The sequence below is a fragment of the Daphnia pulicaria genome, chromosome 3 (assembly GCF_021234035.1).
Source record: "Daphnia pulicaria isolate SC F1-1A chromosome 3, SC_F0-13Bv2, whole genome shotgun sequence".
Taxonomy (NCBI): Eukaryota; Metazoa; Arthropoda; class Branchiopoda; order Diplostraca; family Daphniidae; genus Daphnia; species Daphnia pulicaria.
The window spans coordinates 12,003,057-12,022,463 of NC_060915.1; the positions used below are offsets into that span (position 1 = coordinate 12,003,057).

The window sequence follows — 19,407 nt, forward strand, 5'->3', positions numbered from 1 at the left end:
TTCGTAGATAAAACATTTCAATGCCTTAGAGATAGGTTAAATTCATCTATAAGAATGATTCTGGATCAATTCCATTGAGAGTTTTTCAAAGTTTATCGCGTTGTTTAATCGCGATGGTTACCAGTCCAAATTCGTAGATCAAAAATATCAATGGCATAGAGATAGGTTCAATTCATCTATTTGAATGATTCTAGATAAATTTCATTGCGAGTTTTTCAAAGTTTATCGCGCTTTTTTATTCGCGATGGTTACGAGTCCAAATTCAATGAACAAACATTTCTATCACTTTGAAGTGATTTTCTATTCATCCATTGGGACTGGGAGGGTAAATTTTCATTTCTGAATGTCAACGGCCATATCACGTAGAACGCACCTGGTCTCGTCAGCTCCCAGAAGTTAAGTTACGTCGAGTCCCGTTAGTACTTGGAAGGGTGACCGCTTGGGAATACGGGATGTCGTTGGCGATGAATAGTTTGTTTTCAATAACAAATTTCTTGAAATTTTTTTTCAATCACGAGGGTTACCAGTCCAAATTCGTAGATAAAACATTTCAATGCCTTAGAGATAGGTTCAATTCATCTATAAGAATGATTCTGGATCAATTCCATTGAGAGTTTTTCAAAGTTTATCGCGTTTTTTAATCGCAATGGTTACCAGTCCAAATTCGTAGATCAAAAATATCAATGGCATAGAGATAGGTTCAATTCATCTATAGGAATGATTCTGGATAAATTTCATTGCGAGTTTTTCAAAGTTTATCGCGCTTTTTTATTCGCGATGGTTACGAGTCCAAATTAAATGAACAAACATTTCTATCACTTTGAAGTGATTTTCTATTCATCCATTGGGACTGGGAGGGTAAATTTTCATTTTTGAATGTCAACGGCCATATCACGTAGAACGCACCTGGTCTCGTCAGCTCCTAAAAGTAAAGTTATGTCGAGTCCCGTTAGTACTTGGAAGGGTGACCGCTTGGGAATACGGGATGTCGTTGGCGATGAATAGTTTGTTTTCAATAACAAATTTCTTGAAATTTTTTTTTCAATCACGATGGTTACCAGTCCAAATTCGTAGATAAAACATTTCAATGCCTTAGAGATAGGTTAAATTCATCTATAAGAATGATTCTGGATCAATTCCATTGAGAGTTTTTCAAAGTTTATCGCGTTGTTTAATCGCGATGGTTACCAGTCCAAATTCGTAGATCAAAAATATCAATGGCATAGAGATAGGTTCAATTCATCTATTTGAATGATTCTGGATAAATTTCATTGCGAGTTTTTCAAAGTTTATCGCGCTTTTTTATTCGCGATGGTTACGAGTCCAAATTCAATGAACAAACATTTCTATCACTTTGAAGTGATTTTCTATTCATCCATTGGGACTGGGAGGGTAAATTTTCATTTTTGAATGTCAACGGCCATATCACGTAGAACGCACCTGGTCTCGTCAGCTCCCAGAAGTTAAGTTACGTCGAGTCCCGTTAGTACTTGGAAGGGTGACCGCTTGGGAATACGGGATGTCGTTGGCGATGAATAGTTTGTTTTCAATAACAAATTTCTTGAAATTTTTTTTCAATCACGAGGGTTACCAGTCCAAATTCGTAGATAAAACATTTCAATGCCTTAGAGATAGGTTCAATTCATCTATAAGAATGATTCTGGATCAATTCCATTGAGAGTTTTTCAAAGTTTATCGCGTTTTTTAATCGCAATGGTTACCAGTCCAAATTCGTAGATCAAAAATATCAATGGCATAGAGATAGGTTCAATTCATCTATAGGAATGATTCTGGATAAATTTCATTGCGAGTTTTTCAAAGTTTATCGCGCTTTTTTATTCCCGATGGTTACGAGTCCAAATTCAATGAACAAACATTTCTATCACTTTGAAGTGATTTTCTATTCATCCATTGGGACTGGGAGGGTAAATTTTCATTTTTGAATGTCAACGGCCATATCACGTAGAACGCACCTGGTCTCGTCAGCTCCTAAAAGTAAAGTTATGTCGAGTCCCGTTAGTACTTGGAAGGGTGACCGCTTGGGAATACGGTATGTCGTTGGCGATGAATAGTTTGTTTTCAATAACAAATTTCTTGAAATTTTTTTTCAATCACGAGGGTTACCAGTCCAAATTCGTAGATAAAACATTTCAATGCCTTAGAGATAGGTTAAATTCATCTATAAGAATGATTCTGGATCAATTCCATTGAGAGTTTTTCAAAGTTTATCGCGTTGTTTAATCGCGATGGTTACCAGTCCAAATTCGTAGATCAAAAATATCAATGGCATAGAGATAGGTTCAATTCATCTATTTGAATGATTCTAGATAAATTTCATTGCGAGTTTTTCAAAGTTTATCGCGCTTTTTTATTCGCGATGGTTACGAGTCCAAATTCAATGAACAAACATTTCTATCACTTTGAAGTGATTTTCTATTCATCCATTGGGACTGGGAGGGTAAATTTTCATTTCTGAATGTCAACGGCCATATCACGTAGAACGCACCTGGTCTCGTCAGCTCCCAGAAGTTAAGTTACGTCGAGTCCCGTTAGTACTTGGAAGGGTGACCGCTTGGGAATACGGGATGTCGTTGGCGATGAATAGTTTGTTTTCAATAACAAATTTCTTGAAATTTTTTTTCAATCACGAGGGTTACCAGTCCAAATTCGTAGATAAAACATTTCAATGCCTTAGAGATAGGTTCAATTCATCTATAAGAATGATTCTGGATCAATTCCATTGAGAGTTTTTCAAAGTTTATCGCGTTTTTTAATCGCAATGGTTACCAGTCCAAATTCGTAGATCAAAAATATCAATGGCATAGAGATAGGTTCAATTCATCTATAGGAATGATTCTGGATAAATTTCATTGCGAGTTTTTCAAAGTTTATCGCGCTTTTTTATTCGCGATGGTTACGAGTCCAAATTAAATGAACAAACATTTCTATCACTTTGAAGTGATTTTCTATTCATCCATTGGGACTGGGAGGGTAAATTTTCATTTTTGAATGTCAACGGCCATATCACGTAGAACGCACCTGGTCTCGTCAGCTCCTAAAAGTAAAGTTATGTCGAGTCCCGTTAGTACTTGGAAGGGTGACCGCTTGGGAATACGGGATGTCGTTGGCGATGAATAGTTTGTTTTCAATAACAAATTTCTTGAAATTTTTTTTTCAATCACGATGGTTACCAGTCCAAATTCGTAGATAAAACATTTCAATGCCTTAGAGATAGGTTAAATTCATCTATAAGAATGATTCTGGATCAATTCCATTGAGAGTTTTTCAAAGTTTATCGCGTTGTTTAATCGCGATGGTTACCAGTCCAAATTCGTAGATCAAAAATATCAATGGCATAGAGATAGGTTCAATTCATCTATAGGAATGATTCTGGATAAATTTCATTGCGAGTTTTTCAAAGTTTATCGCGCTTTTTTATTCACGATGGTTACGAGTCCAAATTAAATGAACAAACATTTCTATCACTTTGAAGTGATTTTCTATTCATCCATTGGGACTGGGAGGGTAAATTTTCATTTTTGAATGTCAACGGCCATATCACGTAGAACGCACCTGGTCTCGTCAGCTCCTAAAAGTAAAGTTATGTCGAGTCCCGTTAGTACTTGGAAGGGTGACCGCTTGGGAATACGGGATGTCGTTGGCGATGAATAGTTTGTTTTCAATAACAAATTTCTTGAAATTTTTTTTTCAATCACGATGGTTACCAGTCCAAATTCGTAGATAAAACATTTCAATGCCTTAGAGATAGGTTAAATTCATCTATAAGAATGATTCTGGATCAATTCCATTGAGAGTTTTTCAAAGTTTATCGCGTTGTTTAATCGCGATGGTTACCAGTCCAAATTCGTAGATCAAAAATATCAATGGCATAGAGATAGGTTCAATTCATCTATTTGAATGATTCTGGATAAATTTCATTGCGAGTTTTTCAAAGTTTATCGCGCTTTTTTATTCCCGATGGTTACGAGTCCAAATTCAATGAACAAACATTTCTATCACTTTGAAGTGATTTTCTATTCATCCATTGGGACTGGGAGGGTAAATTTTCATTTTTGAATGTCAACGGCCATATCACGTAGAACGCACCTGGTCTCGTCAGCTCCTAAAAGTAAAGTTACGTCGAGTCCCGTTAGTACTTGGAAGGGTGACCGCTTGGGAATACGGTATGTCGTTGGCGATGAATAGTTTGTTTTCAATAACAAATTTCTTGAAATTTTTTTTCAATCACGAGGGTTACCAGTCCAAATTCGTAGATAAAACATTTCAATGCCTTAGAGATAGGTTAAATTCATCTATAAGAATGATTCTGGATCAATTCCATTGAGAGTTTTTCAAAGTTTATCGCGTTTTTTAATCGCGATGGTTACCAGTCCAAATTCGTAGATCAAAAATATCAATGGCATAGAGATAGGTTCAATTCATCTATTTGAATGATTCTGGATAAATTTCATTGCGAGTTTTTCAAAGTTTATCGCGCTTTTTTATTCGCGATGGTTACGAGTCCAAATTCAATGAACAAACATTTCTATCACTTTGAAGTGATTTTCTATTCATCCATTGGGACTGGGAGGGTAAATTTTCATTTTTGAATGTCAACGGCCATATCACGTAGAACGCACCTGGTCTCGTCAGCTCCTAAAAGTTAAGTTACGTCGAGTCCCGTTAGTACTTGGAAGGGTGACCGCTTGGGAATACGGTATGTCGTTGGCGATGAATAGTTTGTTTTCAATAACAAATTTCTTGAAATTTTTTTTTCAATCACGATGGTTACCAGTACAAATTCGTAGATAAAACATTTCAATGCCTTAGAGATAGGTTAAATTCATCTATAAGAATGATTCTGGATCAATTCCATTGAGAGTTTTTCAAAGTTTATCGCGTTGTTTAATCGCGATGGTTACCAGTCCAAATTCGTAGATCAAAAATATCAATGGCATAGAGATAGGTTCAATTCATCTATAGGAATGATTCTGGATAAATTTCATTGCGAGTTTTTCAAAGTTTATCGCGCTTTTTTATTCGCGATGGTTACGAGTCCAAATTCAATGAACAAACATTTCTATCACTTTGAAGTGATTTTCTATTCATCCATTGGGACTGGGAGGGTAAATTTTCATTTTTGAATGTCAACGGCCATATCACGTAGAACGCACCTGGTCTCGTCAGCTCCCAGAAGTTAAGTTACGTCGAGTCCCGTTAGTACTTGGAAGGGTGACCGCTTGGGAATACGGGATGTCGTTGGCGATGAATAGTTTGTTTTCAATAACAAATTTCTTGAAATTTTTTTTTCAATCACGATGGTTACCAGTCCAAATTCGTAGATAAAACATTTCAATGCCTTAGAGATAGGTTAAATTCATCTATAAGAATGATTCTGGATCAATTCCATTGAGAGTTTTTCAAAGTTTATCGCGTTGTTTAATCGCGATGGTTACCAGTCCAAATTCGTAGATCAAAAATATCAATGGCATAGAGATAGGTTCAATTCATCTATAGGAATGATTCTGGATAAATTTCATTGCGAGTTTTTCAAAGTTTATCGCGCTTTTTTATTCACGATGGTTACGAGTCCAAATTAAATGAACAAACATTTCTATCACTTTGAAGTGATTTTCTATTCATCCATTGGGACTGGGAGGGTAAATTTTCATTTTTGAATGTCAACGGCCATATCACGTAGAACGCACCTGGTCTCGTCAGCTCCTAAAAGTAAAGTTATGTCGAGTCCCGTTAGTACTTGGAAGGGTGACCGCTTGGGAATACGGGATGTCGTTGGCGATGAATAGTTTGTTTTCAATAACAAATTTCTTGAAATTTTTTTTTCAATCACGATGGTTACCAGTCCAAATTCGTAGATAAAACATTTCAATGCCTTAGAGATAGGTTAAATTCATCTATAAGAATGATTCTGGATCAATTCCATTGAGAGTTTTTCAAAGTTTATCGCGTTGTTTAATCGCGATGGTTACCAGTCCAAATTCGTAGATCAAAAATATCAATGGCATAGAGATAGGTTCAATTCATCTATTTGAATGATTCTGGATAAATTTCATTGCGAGTTTTTCAAAGTTTATCGCGCTTTTTTATTCCCGATGGTTACGAGTCCAAATTCAATGAACAAACATTTCTATCACTTTGAAGTGATTTTCTATTCATCCATTGGGACTGGGAGGGTAAATTTTCATTTTTGAATGTCAACGGCCATATCACGTAGAACGCACCTGGTCTCGTCAGCTCCTAAAAGTAAAGTTACGTCGAGTCCCGTTAGTACTTGGAAGGGTGACCGCTTGGGAATACGGTATGTCGTTGGCGATGAATAGTTTGTTTTCAATAACAAATTTCTTGAAATTTTTTTTCAATCACGAGGGTTACCAGTCCAAATTCGTAGATAAAACATTTCAATGCCTTAGAGATAGGTTCAATTCATCTATAAGAATGATTCTGGATCAATTCCATTGAGAGTTTTTCAAAGTTTATCGCGTTTTTTAATCGCAATGGTTACCAGTCCAAATTCGTAGATCAAAAATATCAATGGCATAGAGATAGGTTCAATTCATCTATAGGAATGATTCTGGATAAATTTCATTGCGAGTTTTTCAAAGTTTATCGCGCTTTTTTATTCGCGATGGTTACGAGTCCAAATTAAATGAACAAACATTTCTATCACTTTGAAGTGATTTTCTATTCATCCATTGGGACTGGGAGGGTAAATTTTCATTTTTGAATGTCAACGGCCATATCACGTAGAACGCACCTGGTCTCGTCAGCTCCTAAAAGTAAAGTTATGTCGAGTCCCGTTAGTACTTGGAAGGGTGACCGCTTGGGAATACGGGATGTCGTTGGCGATGAATAGTTTGTTTTCAATAACAAATTTCTTGAAATTTTTTTTTCAATCACGATGGTTACCAGTCCAAATTCGTAGATAAAACATTTCAATGCCTTAGAGATAGGTTCAATTCATCTATAAGAATGATTCTGGATCAATTCCATTGAGAGTTTTTCAAAGTTTATCGCGTTGTTTAATCGCGATGGTTACCAGTCCAAATTCGTAGATCAAAAATATCAATGGCATAGAGATAGGTTCAATTCATCTATAGGAATGATTCTGGATAAATTTCATTGCGAGTTTTTCAAAGTTTATCGCGCTTTTTTATTCGCGATGGTTACGAGTCCAAATTCAATGAACAAACATTTCTATCACTTTGAAGTGATTTTCTATTCATCCATTGGGACTGGGAGGGTAAATTTTCATTTTTGAATGTCAACGGCCATATCACGTAGAACGCACCTGGTCTCGTCAGCTCCTAAAAATTAAGTTACGTCGAGTCCCGTTAGTACTTGGAAGGGTGACCGCTTGGGAATACGGTATGTCGTTGGCGATGAATAGTTTGTTTTCAATAACAAATTTCTTGAAATTTTTTTTTCAATCACGATGGTTACCAGTCCAAATTCGTAGATAAAACATTTCAATGCCTTAGAGATAGGTTAAATTCATCTATAAGAATGATTCTGGATCAATTCCATTGAGAGTTTTTCAAAGTTTATCGCGTTGTTTAATCGCGATGGTTACCAGTCCAAATTCGTAGATCAAAAATATCAATGGCATAGAGATAGGTTCAATTCATCTATAGGAATGATTCTGGATAAATTTCATTGCGAGTTTTTCAAAGTTTATCGTGCTTTTTTATTCGCGATGGTTACGAGTCCAAATTCAATGAACAAACATTTCTATCACTTTGAAGTGATTTTCTATTCATCCATTGGGACTGGGAGGGTAAATTTTCATTTTTGAATGTCAACGGCCATATCACGTAGAACGCACCTGGTCTCGTCAGCTCCCAGAAGTTAAGTTACGTCGAGTCCCGTTAGTACTTGGAAGGGTGACCGCTTGGGAATACGGGATGTCGTTGGCGATGAATAGTTTGTTTTCAATAACAAATTTCTTGAATTTTTTTTTTCAATCACGATGGTTACCAGTCCAAATTCGTAGATAAAACATTTCAATGCCTTAGAGATAGGTTAAATTCATCTATAAGAATGATTCTGGATCAATTCCATTGAGAGTTTTTCAAAGTTTATCGCGTTGTTTAATCGCGATGGTTACCAGTCCAAATTCGTAGATCAAAAATATCAATGGCATAGAGATAGGTTCAATTCATCTATTTGAATGATTCTGGATAAATTTCATTGCGAGTTTTTCAAAGTTTATCGCGCTTTTTTATTCGCGATGGTTACGAGTCCAAATTCAATGAACAAACATTTCTATCACTTTGAAGTGATTTTCTATTCATCCATTGGGACTGGGAGGGTAAATTTTCATTTTTGAATGTCAACGGCCATATCACGTAGAACGCACCTGGTCTCGTCAGCTCCTAAAAGTTAAGTTACGTCGAGTCCCGTTAGTACTTGGAAGGGTGACCGCTTGGGAATACGGTATGTCGTTGGCGATGAATAGTTTGTTTTCAATAACAAATTTCTTGAAATTTTTTTTTCAATCACGATGGTTACCAGTCCAAATTCGTAGATAAAACATTTCAATGCCTTAGAGATAGGTTCAATTCATCTATAAGAATGATTCTGGATCAATTCCATTGAGAGTTTTTCAAAGTTTATCGCGTTTTTTAATCGCAATGGTTACCAGTCCAAATTCGTAGATCAAAAATATCAATGGCATAGAGATAGGTTCAATTCATCTATAGGAATGATTCTGGATAAATTTCATTGCGAGTTTTTCAAAGTTTATCGCGCTTTTTTATTCGCGATGGTTACGAGTCCAAATTAAATGAACAAACATTTCTATCACTTTGAAGTGATTTTCTATTCATCCATTGGGACTGGGAGGGTAAATTTTCATTTTTGAATGTCAACGGCCATATCACGTAGAACGCACCTGGTCTCGTCAGCTCCTAAAAGTAAAGTTATGTCGAGTCCCGTTAGTACTTGGAAGGGTGACCGCTTGGGAATACGGGATGTCGTTGGCGATGAATAGTTTGTTTTCAATAACAAATTTCTTGAAATTTTTTTTTCAATCACGATGGTTACCAGTCCAAATTCGTAGATAAAACATTTCAATGCCTTAGAGATAGGTTCAATTCATCTATAAGAATGATTCTGGATCAATTCCATTGAGAGTTTTTCAAAGTTTATCGCGTTGTTTAATCGCGATGGTTACCAGTCCAAATTCGTAGATCAAAAATATCAATGGCATAGAGATAGGTTCAATTCATCTATAGGAATGATTCTGGATAAATTTCATTGCGAGTTTTTCAAAGTTTATCGCGCTTTTTTATTCGCGATGGTTACGAGTCCAAATTCAATGAACAAACATTTCTATCACTTTGAAGTGATTTTCTATTCATCCATTGGGACTGGGAGGGTAAATTTTCATTTTTGAATGTCAACGGCCATATCACGTAGAACGCACCTGGTCTCGTCAGCTCCTAAAAATTAAGTTACGTCGAGTCCCGTTAGTACTTGGAAGGGTGACCGCTTGGGAATACGGTATGTCGTTGGCGATGAATAGTTTGTTTTCAATAACAAATTTCTTGAAATTTTTTTTTCAATCACGATGGTTACCAGTCCAAATTCGTAGATAAAACATTTCAATGCCTTAGAGATAGGTTAAATTCATCTATAAGAATGATTCTGGATCAATTCCATTGAGAGTTTTTCAAAGTTTATCGCGTTGTTTAATCGCGATGGTTACCAGTCCAAATTCGTAGATCAAAAATATCAATGGCATAGAGATAGGTTCAATTCATCTATAGGAATGATTCTGGATAAATTTCATTGCGAGTTTTTCAAAGTTTATCGTGCTTTTTTATTCGCGATGGTTACGAGTCCAAATTCAATGAACAAACATTTCTATCACTTTGAAGTGATTTTCTATTCATCCATTGGGACTGGGAGGGTAAATTTTCATTTTTGAATGTCAACGGCCATATCACGTAGAACGCACCTGGTCTCGTCAGCTCCCAGAAGTTAAGTTACGTCGAGTCCCGTTAGTACTTGGAAGGGTGACCGCTTGGGAATACGGGATGTCGTTGGCGATGAATAGTTTGTTTTCAATAACAAATTTCTTGAATTTTTTTTTTCAATCACGATGGTTACCAGTCCAAATTCGTAGATAAAACATTTCAATGCCTTAGAGATAGGTTAAATTCATCTATAAGAATGATTCTGGATCAATTCCATTGAGAGTTTTTCAAAGTTTATCGCGTTGTTTAATCGCGATGGTTACCAGTCCAAATTCGTAGATCAAAAATATCAATGGCATAGAGATAGGTTCAATTCATCTATTTGAATGATTCTGGATAAATTTCATTGCGAGTTTTTCAAAGTTTATCGCGCTTTTTTATTCGCGATGGTTACGAGTCCAAATTCAATGAACAAACATTTCTATCACTTTGAAGTGATTTTCTATTCATCCATTGGGACTGGGAGGGTAAATTTTCATTTTTGAATGTCAACGGCCATATCACGTAGAACGCACCTGGTCTCGTCAGCTCCTAAAAGTTAAGTTACGTCGAGTCCCGTTAGTACTTGGAAGGGTGACCGCTTGGGAATACGGTATGTCGTTGGCGATGAATAGTTTGTTTTCAATAACAAATTTCTTGAAATTTTTTTTTCAATCACGATGGTTACCAGTCCAAATTCGTAGATAAAACATTTCAATGCCTTAGAGATAGGTTAAATTCATCTATAAGAATGATTCTGGATCAATTCCATTGAGAGTTTTTCAAAGTTTATCGCGTTGTTTAATCGCGATGGTTACCAGTCCAAATTCGTAGATCAAAAATATCAATGGCATAGAGATAGGTTCAATTCATCTATTTGAATGATTCTGGATAAATTTCATTGCGAGTTTTTCAAAGTTTATTGCGCTTTTTTATTCGCGATGGTTACGAGTCCAAATTCAATGAACAAACATTTCTATCACTTTGAAGTGATTTTCTATTCATCCATTGGGACTGGGAGGGTAAATTTTCATTTTTGAATGCCAACGGCCATATCACGTAGAACGCACATGGTCTCGTCAGCTCCCAGAAGTTAAGTTACGTCGAGTCCCGTTAGTACTTGGAAGGGTGACCGCTTGGGAATACGGGATGTCGTTGGCGATGAATAGTTTGTTTTCAATAACAAATTTCTTGAATTTTTTTTTCAATCACGATGGTTACCAGTCCAAATTCGTAGATAAAACATTTCAATGCCTTAGAGATAGGTTAAATTCATCTATAAGAATGATTCTGGATCAATTCCATTGAGAGTTTTTCAAAGTTTATCGCGTTGTTTAATCGCGATGGTTACCAGTCCAAATTCGTAGATCAAAAATATCAATGGCATAGAGATAGGTTCAATTCATCTATTTGAATGATTCTGGATAAATTTCATTGCGAGTTTTTCAAAGTTTATCGCGCTTTTTTATTCGCGATGGTTACGAGTCCAAATTCAATGAACAAACATTTCTATCACTTTGAAGTGATTTTCTATTCATCCATTGGGACTGGGAGGGTAAATTTTCATTTTTGAATGTCAACGGCCATATCACGTAGAACGCACCTGGTCTCGTCAGCTCCTAAAAGTTAAGTTACGTCGAGTCCCGTTAGTACTTGGAAGGGTGACCGCTTGGGAATACGGTATGTCGTTGGCGATGAATAGTTTGTTTTCAATAACAAATTTCTTGAAATTTTTTTTTCAATCACGATGGTTACCAGTCCAAATTCGTAGATAAAACATTTCAATGCCTTAGAGATAGGTTAAATTCATCTATAAGAATGATTCTGGATCAATTCCATTGAGAGTTTTTCAAAGTTTATCGCGTTGTTTAATCGCGATGGTTACCAGTCCAAATTCGTAGATCAAAAATATCAATGGCATAGAGATAGGTTCAATTCATCTATAGGAATGATTCTGGATAAATTTCATTGCGAGTTTTTCAAAGTTTATCGCGCTTTTTTATTCGCGATGGTTACGAGTCCAAATTCAATGAACAAACATTTCTATCACTTTGAAGTGATTTTCTATTCATCCATTGGGACTGGGAGGGTAATTTTTCATTTTTGAATGTCAACGGCCATATCACGTAGAACGCACCTGGTCTCGTCAGCTCCCAGAAGTTAAGTTACGTCGAGTCCCGTTAGTACTTGGAAGGGTGACCGCTTGGGAATACGGGATGTCGTTGGCGATGAATAGTTTGTTTTCAATAACAAATTTCTTGAATTTTTTTTTTCAATCACGATGGTTACCAGTCCAAATTCGTAGATAAAACATTTCAATGCCTTAGAGATAGGTTAAATTCATCTATAAGAATGATTCTGGATCAATTCCATTGAGAGTTTTTCAAAGTTTATCGCGTTGTTTAATCGCGATGGTTACCAGTCCAAATTCGTAGATCAAAAATATCAATGGCATAGAGATAGGTTCAATTCATCTATAGGAATGATTCTGGATAAATTTCATTGCGAGTTTTTCAAAGTTTATCGCGCTTTTTTATTCGCGATGGTTACGAGTCCAAATTCAATGAACAAACATTTCTATCACTTTGAAGTGATTTTCTATTCATCCATTGGGACTGGGAGGGTAAATTTTCATTTTTGAATGTCAACGGCCATATCACGTAGAACGCACCTGGTCTCGTCAGCTCCCAGAAGTTAAGTTACGTCGAGTCCCGTTAGTACTTGGAAGGGTGACCGCTTGGGAATACGGGATGTCGTTGGCGATGAATAGTTTGTTTTCAATAACAAATTTCTTGAATTTTTTTTTTCAATCACGATGGTTACCAGTCCAAATTCGTAGATAAAACATTTCAATGCCTTAGAGATAGGTTAAATTCATCTATAAGAATGATTCTGGATCAATTCCATTGAGAGTTTTTCAAAGTTTATCGCGTTGTTTAATCGCGATGGTTACCAGTCCAAATTCGTAGATCAAAAATATCAATGGCATAGAGATAGGTTCAATTCATCTATAGGAATGATTCTGGATAAATTTCATTGCGAGTTTTTCAAAGTTTATCGCGCTTTTTTATTCGCGATGGTTACGAGTCCAAATTCAATGAACAAACATTTCTATCACTTTGAAGTGATTTTCTATTCATCCATTGGGACTGGGAGGGTAAATTTTCATTTTTGAATGTCAACGGCCATATCACGTAGAACGCACCTGGTCTCGTCAGCTCCCAGAAGTTAAGTTACGTCGAGTCCCGTTAGTACTTGGAAGGGTGACCGCTTGGGAATACGGGATGTCGTTGGCGATGAATAGTTTGTTTTCAATAACAAATTTCTTGAAATTTTTTTTTCAATCACGATGGTTACCAGTCCAAATTCGTAGATAAAACATTTCAATGCCTTAGAGATAGGTTAAATTCATCTATAAGAATGATTCTGGATCAATTCCATTGAGAGTTTTTCAAAGTTTATCGCGTTGTTTAATCGCGATGGTTACCAGTCCAAATTCGTAGATCAAAAATATCAATGGCATAGAGATAGGTTCAATTCATCTATTTGAATGATTCTGGATAAATTTCATTGCGAGTTTTTCAAAGTTTATCGCGCTTTTTTATTCGCGATGGTTACGAGTCCAAATTCAATGAACAAACATTTCTATCACTTTGAAGTGATTTTCTATTCATCCATTGGGACTGGGAGGGTAAATTTTCATTTTTGAATGTCAACGGCCATATCACGTAGAACGCACCTGGTCTCGTCAGCTCCCAGAAGTTAAGTTACGTCGAGTCCCGTTAGTACTTGGAAGGGTGACCGCTTGGGAATACGGGATGTCGTTGGCGATGAATAGTTTGTTTTCAATAACAAATTTCTTGAAATTTTTTTTTCAATCACGATGGTTACCAGTCCAAATTCGTAGATAAAACATTTCAATGCCTTAGAGATAGGTTCAATTCATCTATAAGAATGATTCTGGATCAATTCCATTGAGAGTTTTTCAAAGTTTATCGCGTTTTTTAATCGCGATGGTTACCAGTCCAAATTCGTAGATCAAAAATATCAATGGCATAGAGATAGGTTCAATTCATCTATAGGAATGATTCTGGATAAATTTCATTGCGAGTTTTTCAAAGTTTATCGCGCTTTTTTATTCGCGATGGTTACGAGTCCAAATTAAATGAACAAACATTTCTATCACTTTGAAGTGATTTTCTATTCATCCATTGGGACTGGGAGGGTAAATTTTCATTTTTGAATGTCAATGGCCATATCACGTAGAACGCACCTGGTCTCGTCAGCTCCCAGAAGTTAAGTTACGTCGAGTCCCGTTAGTACTTGGAAGGGTGACCGCTTGGGAATACGGGATGTCGTTGGCGATGAATAGTTTGTTTTCAATAACAAATTTCTTGAAATTTTTTTTTCAATCACGATGGTTACCAGTCCAAATTCGTAGATAAAACATTTCAATGCCTTAGAGATAGGTTCAATTCATCTATAAGAATGATTCTGGATCAATTCCATTGAGAGTTTTTCAAAGTTTATCGCGTTTTTTAATCGCGATGGTTACCAGTCCAAATTCGTAGATCAAAAATATCAATGGCATAGAGATAGGTTCAATTCATCTATAGGAATGATTCTGGATAAATTTCATTGCGAGTTTTTCAAAGTTTATCGCGCTTTTTTATTCGCGATGGTTACGAGTCCAAATTAAATGAACAAACATTTCTATCACTTTGAAGTGATTTTCTATTCATCCATTGGGACTGGGAGGGTAAATTTTCATTTTTGAATGTCAATGGCCATATCACGTAGAACGCACCTGGTCTCGTCAGCTCCCAGAAGTTAAGTTACGTCGAGTCCCGTTAGTACTTGGAAGGGTGACCGCTTGGGAATACGGGATGTCGTTGGCGATGAATAGTTTGTTTTCAATAACAAATTTCTTGAAATTTTTTTTTCAATCACGATGGTTACCAGTCCAAATTCGTAGATAAAACATTTCAATGCCTTAGAGATAGGTTAAATTCATCTATAAGAATGATTCTGGATCAATTCCATTGAGAGTTTTTCAAAGTTTATCGCGTTGTTTAATCGCGATGGTTACCAGTCCAAATTCGTAGATCAAAAATATCAATGGCATAGAGATAGGTTCAATTCATCTATTTGAATGATTCTGGATAAATTTCATTGCGAGTTTTTCAAAGTTTATCGCGCTTTTTTATTCGCGATGGTTACGAGTCCAAATTCAATGAACAAACATTTCTATCACTTTGAAGTGATTTTCTATTCATCCATTGGGACTGGGAGGGTAAATTTTCATTTTTGAATGTCAACGGCCATATCACGTAGAACGCACCTGGTCTCGTCAGCTCCCAGAAGTTAAGTTACGTCGAGTCCCGTTAGTACTTGGAAGGGTGACCGCTTGGGAATACGGGATGTCGTTGGCGATGAATAGTTTGTTTTCAATAACAAATTTCTTGAATTTTTTTTTTCAATCACGATGGTTACCAGTCCAAATTCGTAGATAAAACATTTCAATGCCTTAGAGATAGGTTAAATTCATCTATAAGAATGATTCTGGATCAATTCCATTGAGAGTTTTTCAAAGTTTATCGCGTTGTTTAATCGCGATGGTTACCAGTCCAAATTCGTAGATCAAAAATATCAATGGCATAGAGATAGGTTCAATTCATCTATAGGAATGATTCTGGATAAATTTCATTGCGAGTTTTTCAAAGTTTATCGCGCTTTTTTATTCGCGATGGTTACGAGTCCAAATTCAATGAACAAACATTTCTATCACTTTGAAGTGATTTTCTATTCATCCATTGGGACTGGGAGGGTAAATTTTCATTTTTGAATGTCAACGGCCATATCACGTAGAACGCACCTGGTCTCGTCAGCTCCCAGAAGTTAAGTTACGTCGAGTCCCGTTAGTACTTGGAAGGGTGACCGCTTGGGAATACGGGATGTCGTTGGCGATGAATAGTTTGTTTTCAATAACAAATTTCTTGAAATTTTTTTTTCAATCACGATGGTTACCAGTCCAAATTCGTAGATAAAACATTTCAATGCCTTAGAGATAGGTTAAATTCATCTATAAGAATGATTCTGGATCAATTCCATTGAGAGTTTTTCAAAGTTTATCGCGTTGTTTAATCGCGATGGTTACCAGTCCAAATTCGTAGATCAAAAATATCAATGGCATAGAGATAGGTTCAATTCATCTATTTGAATGATTCTGGATAAATTTCATTGCGAGTTTTTCAAAGTTTATCGCGCTTTTTTATTCGCGATGGTTACGAGTCCAAATTCAATGAACAAACATTTCTATCACTTTGAAGTGATTTTCTATTCATCCATTGGGACTGGGAGGGTAAATTTTCATTTTTGAATGTCAACGGCCATATCACGTAGAACGCACCTGGTCTCGTCAGCTCCCAGAAGTTAAGTTACGTCGAGTCCCGTTAGTACTTGGAAGGGTGACCGCTTGGGAATACGGGATGTCGTTGGCGATGAATAGTTTGTTTTCAATAACAAATTTCTTGAAATTTTTTTTTCAATCACGATGGTTACCAGTCCAAATTCGTAGATAAAACATTTCAATGCCTTAGAGATAGGTTCAATTCATCTATAAGAATGATTCTGGATCAATTCCATTGAGAGTTTTTCAAAGTTTATCGCGTTTTTTAATCGCGATGGTTACCAGTCCAAATTCGTAGATCAAAAATATCAATGGCATAGAGATAGGTTCAATTCATCTATAGGAATGATTCTGGATAAATTTCATTGCGAGTTTTTCAAAGTTTATCGCGCTTTTTTATTCGCGATGGTTACGAGTCCAAATTAAATGAACAAACATTTCTATCACTTTGAAGTGATTTTCTATTCATCCATTGGGACTGGGAGGGTAAATTTTCATTTTTGAATGTCAATGGCCATATCACGTAGAACGCACCTGGTCTCGTCAGCTCCCAGAAGTTAAGTTACGTCGAGTCCCGTTAGTACTTGGAAGGGTGACCGCTTGGGAATACGGGATGTCGTTGGCGATGAATAGTTTGTTTTCAATAACAAATTTCTTGAAATTTTTTTTTCAATCACGATGGTTACCAGTCCAAATTCGTAGATAAAACATTTCAATGCCTTAGAGATAGGTTCAATTCATCTATAAGAATGATTCTGGATCAATTCCATTGAGAGTTTTTCAAAGTTTATCGCGTTTTTTAATCGCGATGGTTACCAGTCCAAATTCGTAGATCAAAAATATCAATGGCATAGAGATAGGTTCAATTCATCTATAGGAATGATTCTGGATAAATTTCATTGCGAGTTTTTCAAAGTTTATCGCGCTTTTTTATTCGCGATGGTTACGAGTCCAAATTAAATGAACAAACATTTCTATCACTTTGAAGTGATTTTCTATTCATCCATTGGGACTGGGAGGGTAAATTTTCATTTTTGAATGTCAATGGCCATATCACGTAGAACGCACCTGGTCTCGTCAGCTCCCAGAAGTTAAGTTACGTCGAGTCCCGTTAGTACTTGGAAGGGTGACCGCTTGGGAATACGGGATGTCGTTGGCGATGAATAGTTTGTTTTCAATAACAAATTTCTTGAAATTTTTTTTTCAATCACGATGGTTACCAGTCCAAATTCGTAGATAAAACATTTCAATGCCTTAGAGATAGGTTAAATTCATCTATAAGAATGATTCTGGATCAATTCCATTGAGAGTTTTTCAAAGTTTATCGCGTTGTTTAATCGCGATGGTTACCAGTCCAAATTCGTAGATCAAAAATATCAATGGCATAGAGATAGGTTCAATTCATCTATTTGAATGATTCTGGATAAATTTCATTGCGAGTTTTTCAAAGTTTATCGCGCTTTTTTATTCGCGATGGTTACGAGTCCAAATTCAATGAACAAACATTTCTATCACTTTGAAGTGATTTTCTATTCATCCATTGGGACTGGGAGGGTAAATTTTCATTTTTGAATGTCAACGGCCATATCACGTAGAACGCACCTGGTCTCGTCAGCTCCCAGAAGTTAAGTTACGTCGAGTCCCGTTAGTACTTGGAAGGGTGACCGCTTGGGAATACGGGATGTCGTTGGCGATGAATAGTTTGTTTTCAATAACAAATTTCTTGAAATTTTTTTTTCAATCACGATGGTTACCAGTCCAAATTCGTAGATAAAACATTTCAATGCCTTAGAGATAGGTTCAATTCATCTATAAGAATGATTCTGGATCAATTCCATTGAGAGTTTTTCAAAGTTTATCGCGTTTTTTAATCGCGATGGTTACCAGTCCAAATTCGTAGATCAAAAATATCAATGGCATAGAGATAGGTTCAATTCATCTATAGGAATGATTCTGGATAAATTTCATTGCGAGTTTTTCAAAGTTTATCGCGCTTTTTTATTCGCGATGGTTACGAGTCCAAATTAAATGAACAAACATTTCTATCACTTTGAAGTGATTTTCTATTCATCCATTGGGACTGGGAGGGTAAATTTTCATTTTTGAATGTCAATGGCCATATCACGTAGAACGCACCTGGTCTCGTCAGCTCCCAGAAGTTAAGTTACGTCGAGTCCCGTTAGTACTTGGAAGGGTGACCGCTTGGGAATACGGGATGTCGTTGGCGATGAATAGTTTGTTTTCAATAACAAATTTCTTGAAATTTTTTTTTCAATCACGATGGTTACCAGTCCAAATTCGTAGATAAAACATTTCAATGCCTTAGAGATAGGTTCAATTCATCTATAAGAATGATTCTGGATCAATTCCATTGAGAGTTTTTCAAAGTTTATCGCGTTTTTTAATCGCGATGGTTACCAGTCCAAATTCGTAGATCAAAAATATCAATGGCATAGAGATAGGTTCAATTCATCTATAGGAATGATTCTGGATAAATTTCATTGCGAGTTTTTCAAAGTTTATCGCGCTTTTTTATTCGCGATGGTTACGAGTCCAAATTCAATGAACAAACATTTCTATCACTTTGAAGTGATTTTCTATTCATCCATTGGGACTGGGAGGGTAAATTTTCATTTTTGAATGTCAATGGCCATATCACGTAGAACGCACCTGGTCTCGTCAGCTCCCAGAAGTTAAGTTACGTCGAGTCCCGTTAGTACTTGGAAGGGTGACCGCTTGGGAATACGGGATGTCGTTGGCGATGAATAGTTTGTTTTCAATAACAAATTTCTTGAAATTTTTTTTTCAATCACGATGGTTACCAGTCCAAATTCGTAGATAAAACATTTCAATGCCTTAGAGATAGGTTAAATTCATCTATAAGAATGATTCTGGATCAATTCCATTGAGAGTTTTTCAAAGTTTATCGCGTTTTTTAATCGCGATGGTTACCAGTCCAAATTCGTAGATCAAAAATATCAATGGCATAGAGATAGGTTCAATTCATCTATAGGAATGATT

General features: G+C 36.2%; 36 pseudogenes; all 36 read left to right on the forward strand.

The window, feature by feature from the left end:
- Positions 1–345: 345 nt before the first annotated feature.
- On the forward strand, positions 346–464 carry LOC124333472 (annotated as a pseudogene).
- A 414-nt stretch (positions 465–878) lies between these two features.
- LOC124330158 lies at positions 879–997 on the forward strand (annotated as a pseudogene).
- A 415-nt stretch (positions 998–1,412) lies between these two features.
- LOC124333473 lies at positions 1,413–1,531 on the forward strand (annotated as a pseudogene).
- A 414-nt stretch (positions 1,532–1,945) lies between these two features.
- On the forward strand, positions 1,946–2,064 carry LOC124330533 (annotated as a pseudogene).
- A 414-nt stretch (positions 2,065–2,478) lies between these two features.
- Positions 2,479–2,597, forward strand: LOC124333474 (annotated as a pseudogene).
- A 414-nt stretch (positions 2,598–3,011) lies between these two features.
- Positions 3,012–3,130, forward strand: LOC124330159 (annotated as a pseudogene).
- Positions 3,131–3,545: 415 nt separating this feature from the next.
- LOC124330160 lies at positions 3,546–3,664 on the forward strand (annotated as a pseudogene).
- A 415-nt stretch (positions 3,665–4,079) lies between these two features.
- LOC124330349 lies at positions 4,080–4,198 on the forward strand (annotated as a pseudogene).
- Positions 4,199–4,612: 414 nt separating this feature from the next.
- On the forward strand, positions 4,613–4,731 carry LOC124330269 (annotated as a pseudogene).
- Positions 4,732–5,146: 415 nt separating this feature from the next.
- LOC124333475 lies at positions 5,147–5,265 on the forward strand (annotated as a pseudogene).
- Positions 5,266–5,680: 415 nt separating this feature from the next.
- LOC124330161 lies at positions 5,681–5,799 on the forward strand (annotated as a pseudogene).
- Positions 5,800–6,214: 415 nt separating this feature from the next.
- Positions 6,215–6,333, forward strand: LOC124330350 (annotated as a pseudogene).
- A 414-nt stretch (positions 6,334–6,747) lies between these two features.
- LOC124330163 lies at positions 6,748–6,866 on the forward strand (annotated as a pseudogene).
- A 415-nt stretch (positions 6,867–7,281) lies between these two features.
- Positions 7,282–7,400, forward strand: LOC124330537 (annotated as a pseudogene).
- Positions 7,401–7,815: 415 nt separating this feature from the next.
- Positions 7,816–7,934, forward strand: LOC124333476 (annotated as a pseudogene).
- Positions 7,935–8,349: 415 nt separating this feature from the next.
- On the forward strand, positions 8,350–8,468 carry LOC124330270 (annotated as a pseudogene).
- Positions 8,469–8,883: 415 nt separating this feature from the next.
- On the forward strand, positions 8,884–9,002 carry LOC124330164 (annotated as a pseudogene).
- Positions 9,003–9,417: 415 nt separating this feature from the next.
- LOC124330538 lies at positions 9,418–9,536 on the forward strand (annotated as a pseudogene).
- A 415-nt stretch (positions 9,537–9,951) lies between these two features.
- Positions 9,952–10,070, forward strand: LOC124333477 (annotated as a pseudogene).
- A 415-nt stretch (positions 10,071–10,485) lies between these two features.
- LOC124330271 lies at positions 10,486–10,604 on the forward strand (annotated as a pseudogene).
- A 415-nt stretch (positions 10,605–11,019) lies between these two features.
- Positions 11,020–11,138, forward strand: LOC124334131 (annotated as a pseudogene).
- A 414-nt stretch (positions 11,139–11,552) lies between these two features.
- On the forward strand, positions 11,553–11,671 carry LOC124330273 (annotated as a pseudogene).
- A 415-nt stretch (positions 11,672–12,086) lies between these two features.
- Positions 12,087–12,205, forward strand: LOC124333479 (annotated as a pseudogene).
- A 415-nt stretch (positions 12,206–12,620) lies between these two features.
- On the forward strand, positions 12,621–12,739 carry LOC124333480 (annotated as a pseudogene).
- A 415-nt stretch (positions 12,740–13,154) lies between these two features.
- Positions 13,155–13,273, forward strand: LOC124333481 (annotated as a pseudogene).
- A 415-nt stretch (positions 13,274–13,688) lies between these two features.
- LOC124333483 lies at positions 13,689–13,807 on the forward strand (annotated as a pseudogene).
- A 415-nt stretch (positions 13,808–14,222) lies between these two features.
- LOC124333632 lies at positions 14,223–14,341 on the forward strand (annotated as a pseudogene).
- Positions 14,342–14,756: 415 nt separating this feature from the next.
- Positions 14,757–14,875, forward strand: LOC124333634 (annotated as a pseudogene).
- A 415-nt stretch (positions 14,876–15,290) lies between these two features.
- LOC124333484 lies at positions 15,291–15,409 on the forward strand (annotated as a pseudogene).
- A 415-nt stretch (positions 15,410–15,824) lies between these two features.
- LOC124333485 lies at positions 15,825–15,943 on the forward strand (annotated as a pseudogene).
- A 415-nt stretch (positions 15,944–16,358) lies between these two features.
- LOC124333486 lies at positions 16,359–16,477 on the forward strand (annotated as a pseudogene).
- Positions 16,478–16,892: 415 nt separating this feature from the next.
- On the forward strand, positions 16,893–17,011 carry LOC124333635 (annotated as a pseudogene).
- A 415-nt stretch (positions 17,012–17,426) lies between these two features.
- LOC124333636 lies at positions 17,427–17,545 on the forward strand (annotated as a pseudogene).
- Positions 17,546–17,960: 415 nt separating this feature from the next.
- On the forward strand, positions 17,961–18,079 carry LOC124333487 (annotated as a pseudogene).
- A 415-nt stretch (positions 18,080–18,494) lies between these two features.
- Positions 18,495–18,613, forward strand: LOC124333637 (annotated as a pseudogene).
- Positions 18,614–19,028: 415 nt separating this feature from the next.
- Positions 19,029–19,147, forward strand: LOC124333638 (annotated as a pseudogene).
- Positions 19,148–19,407: the final 260 nt, after the last annotated feature.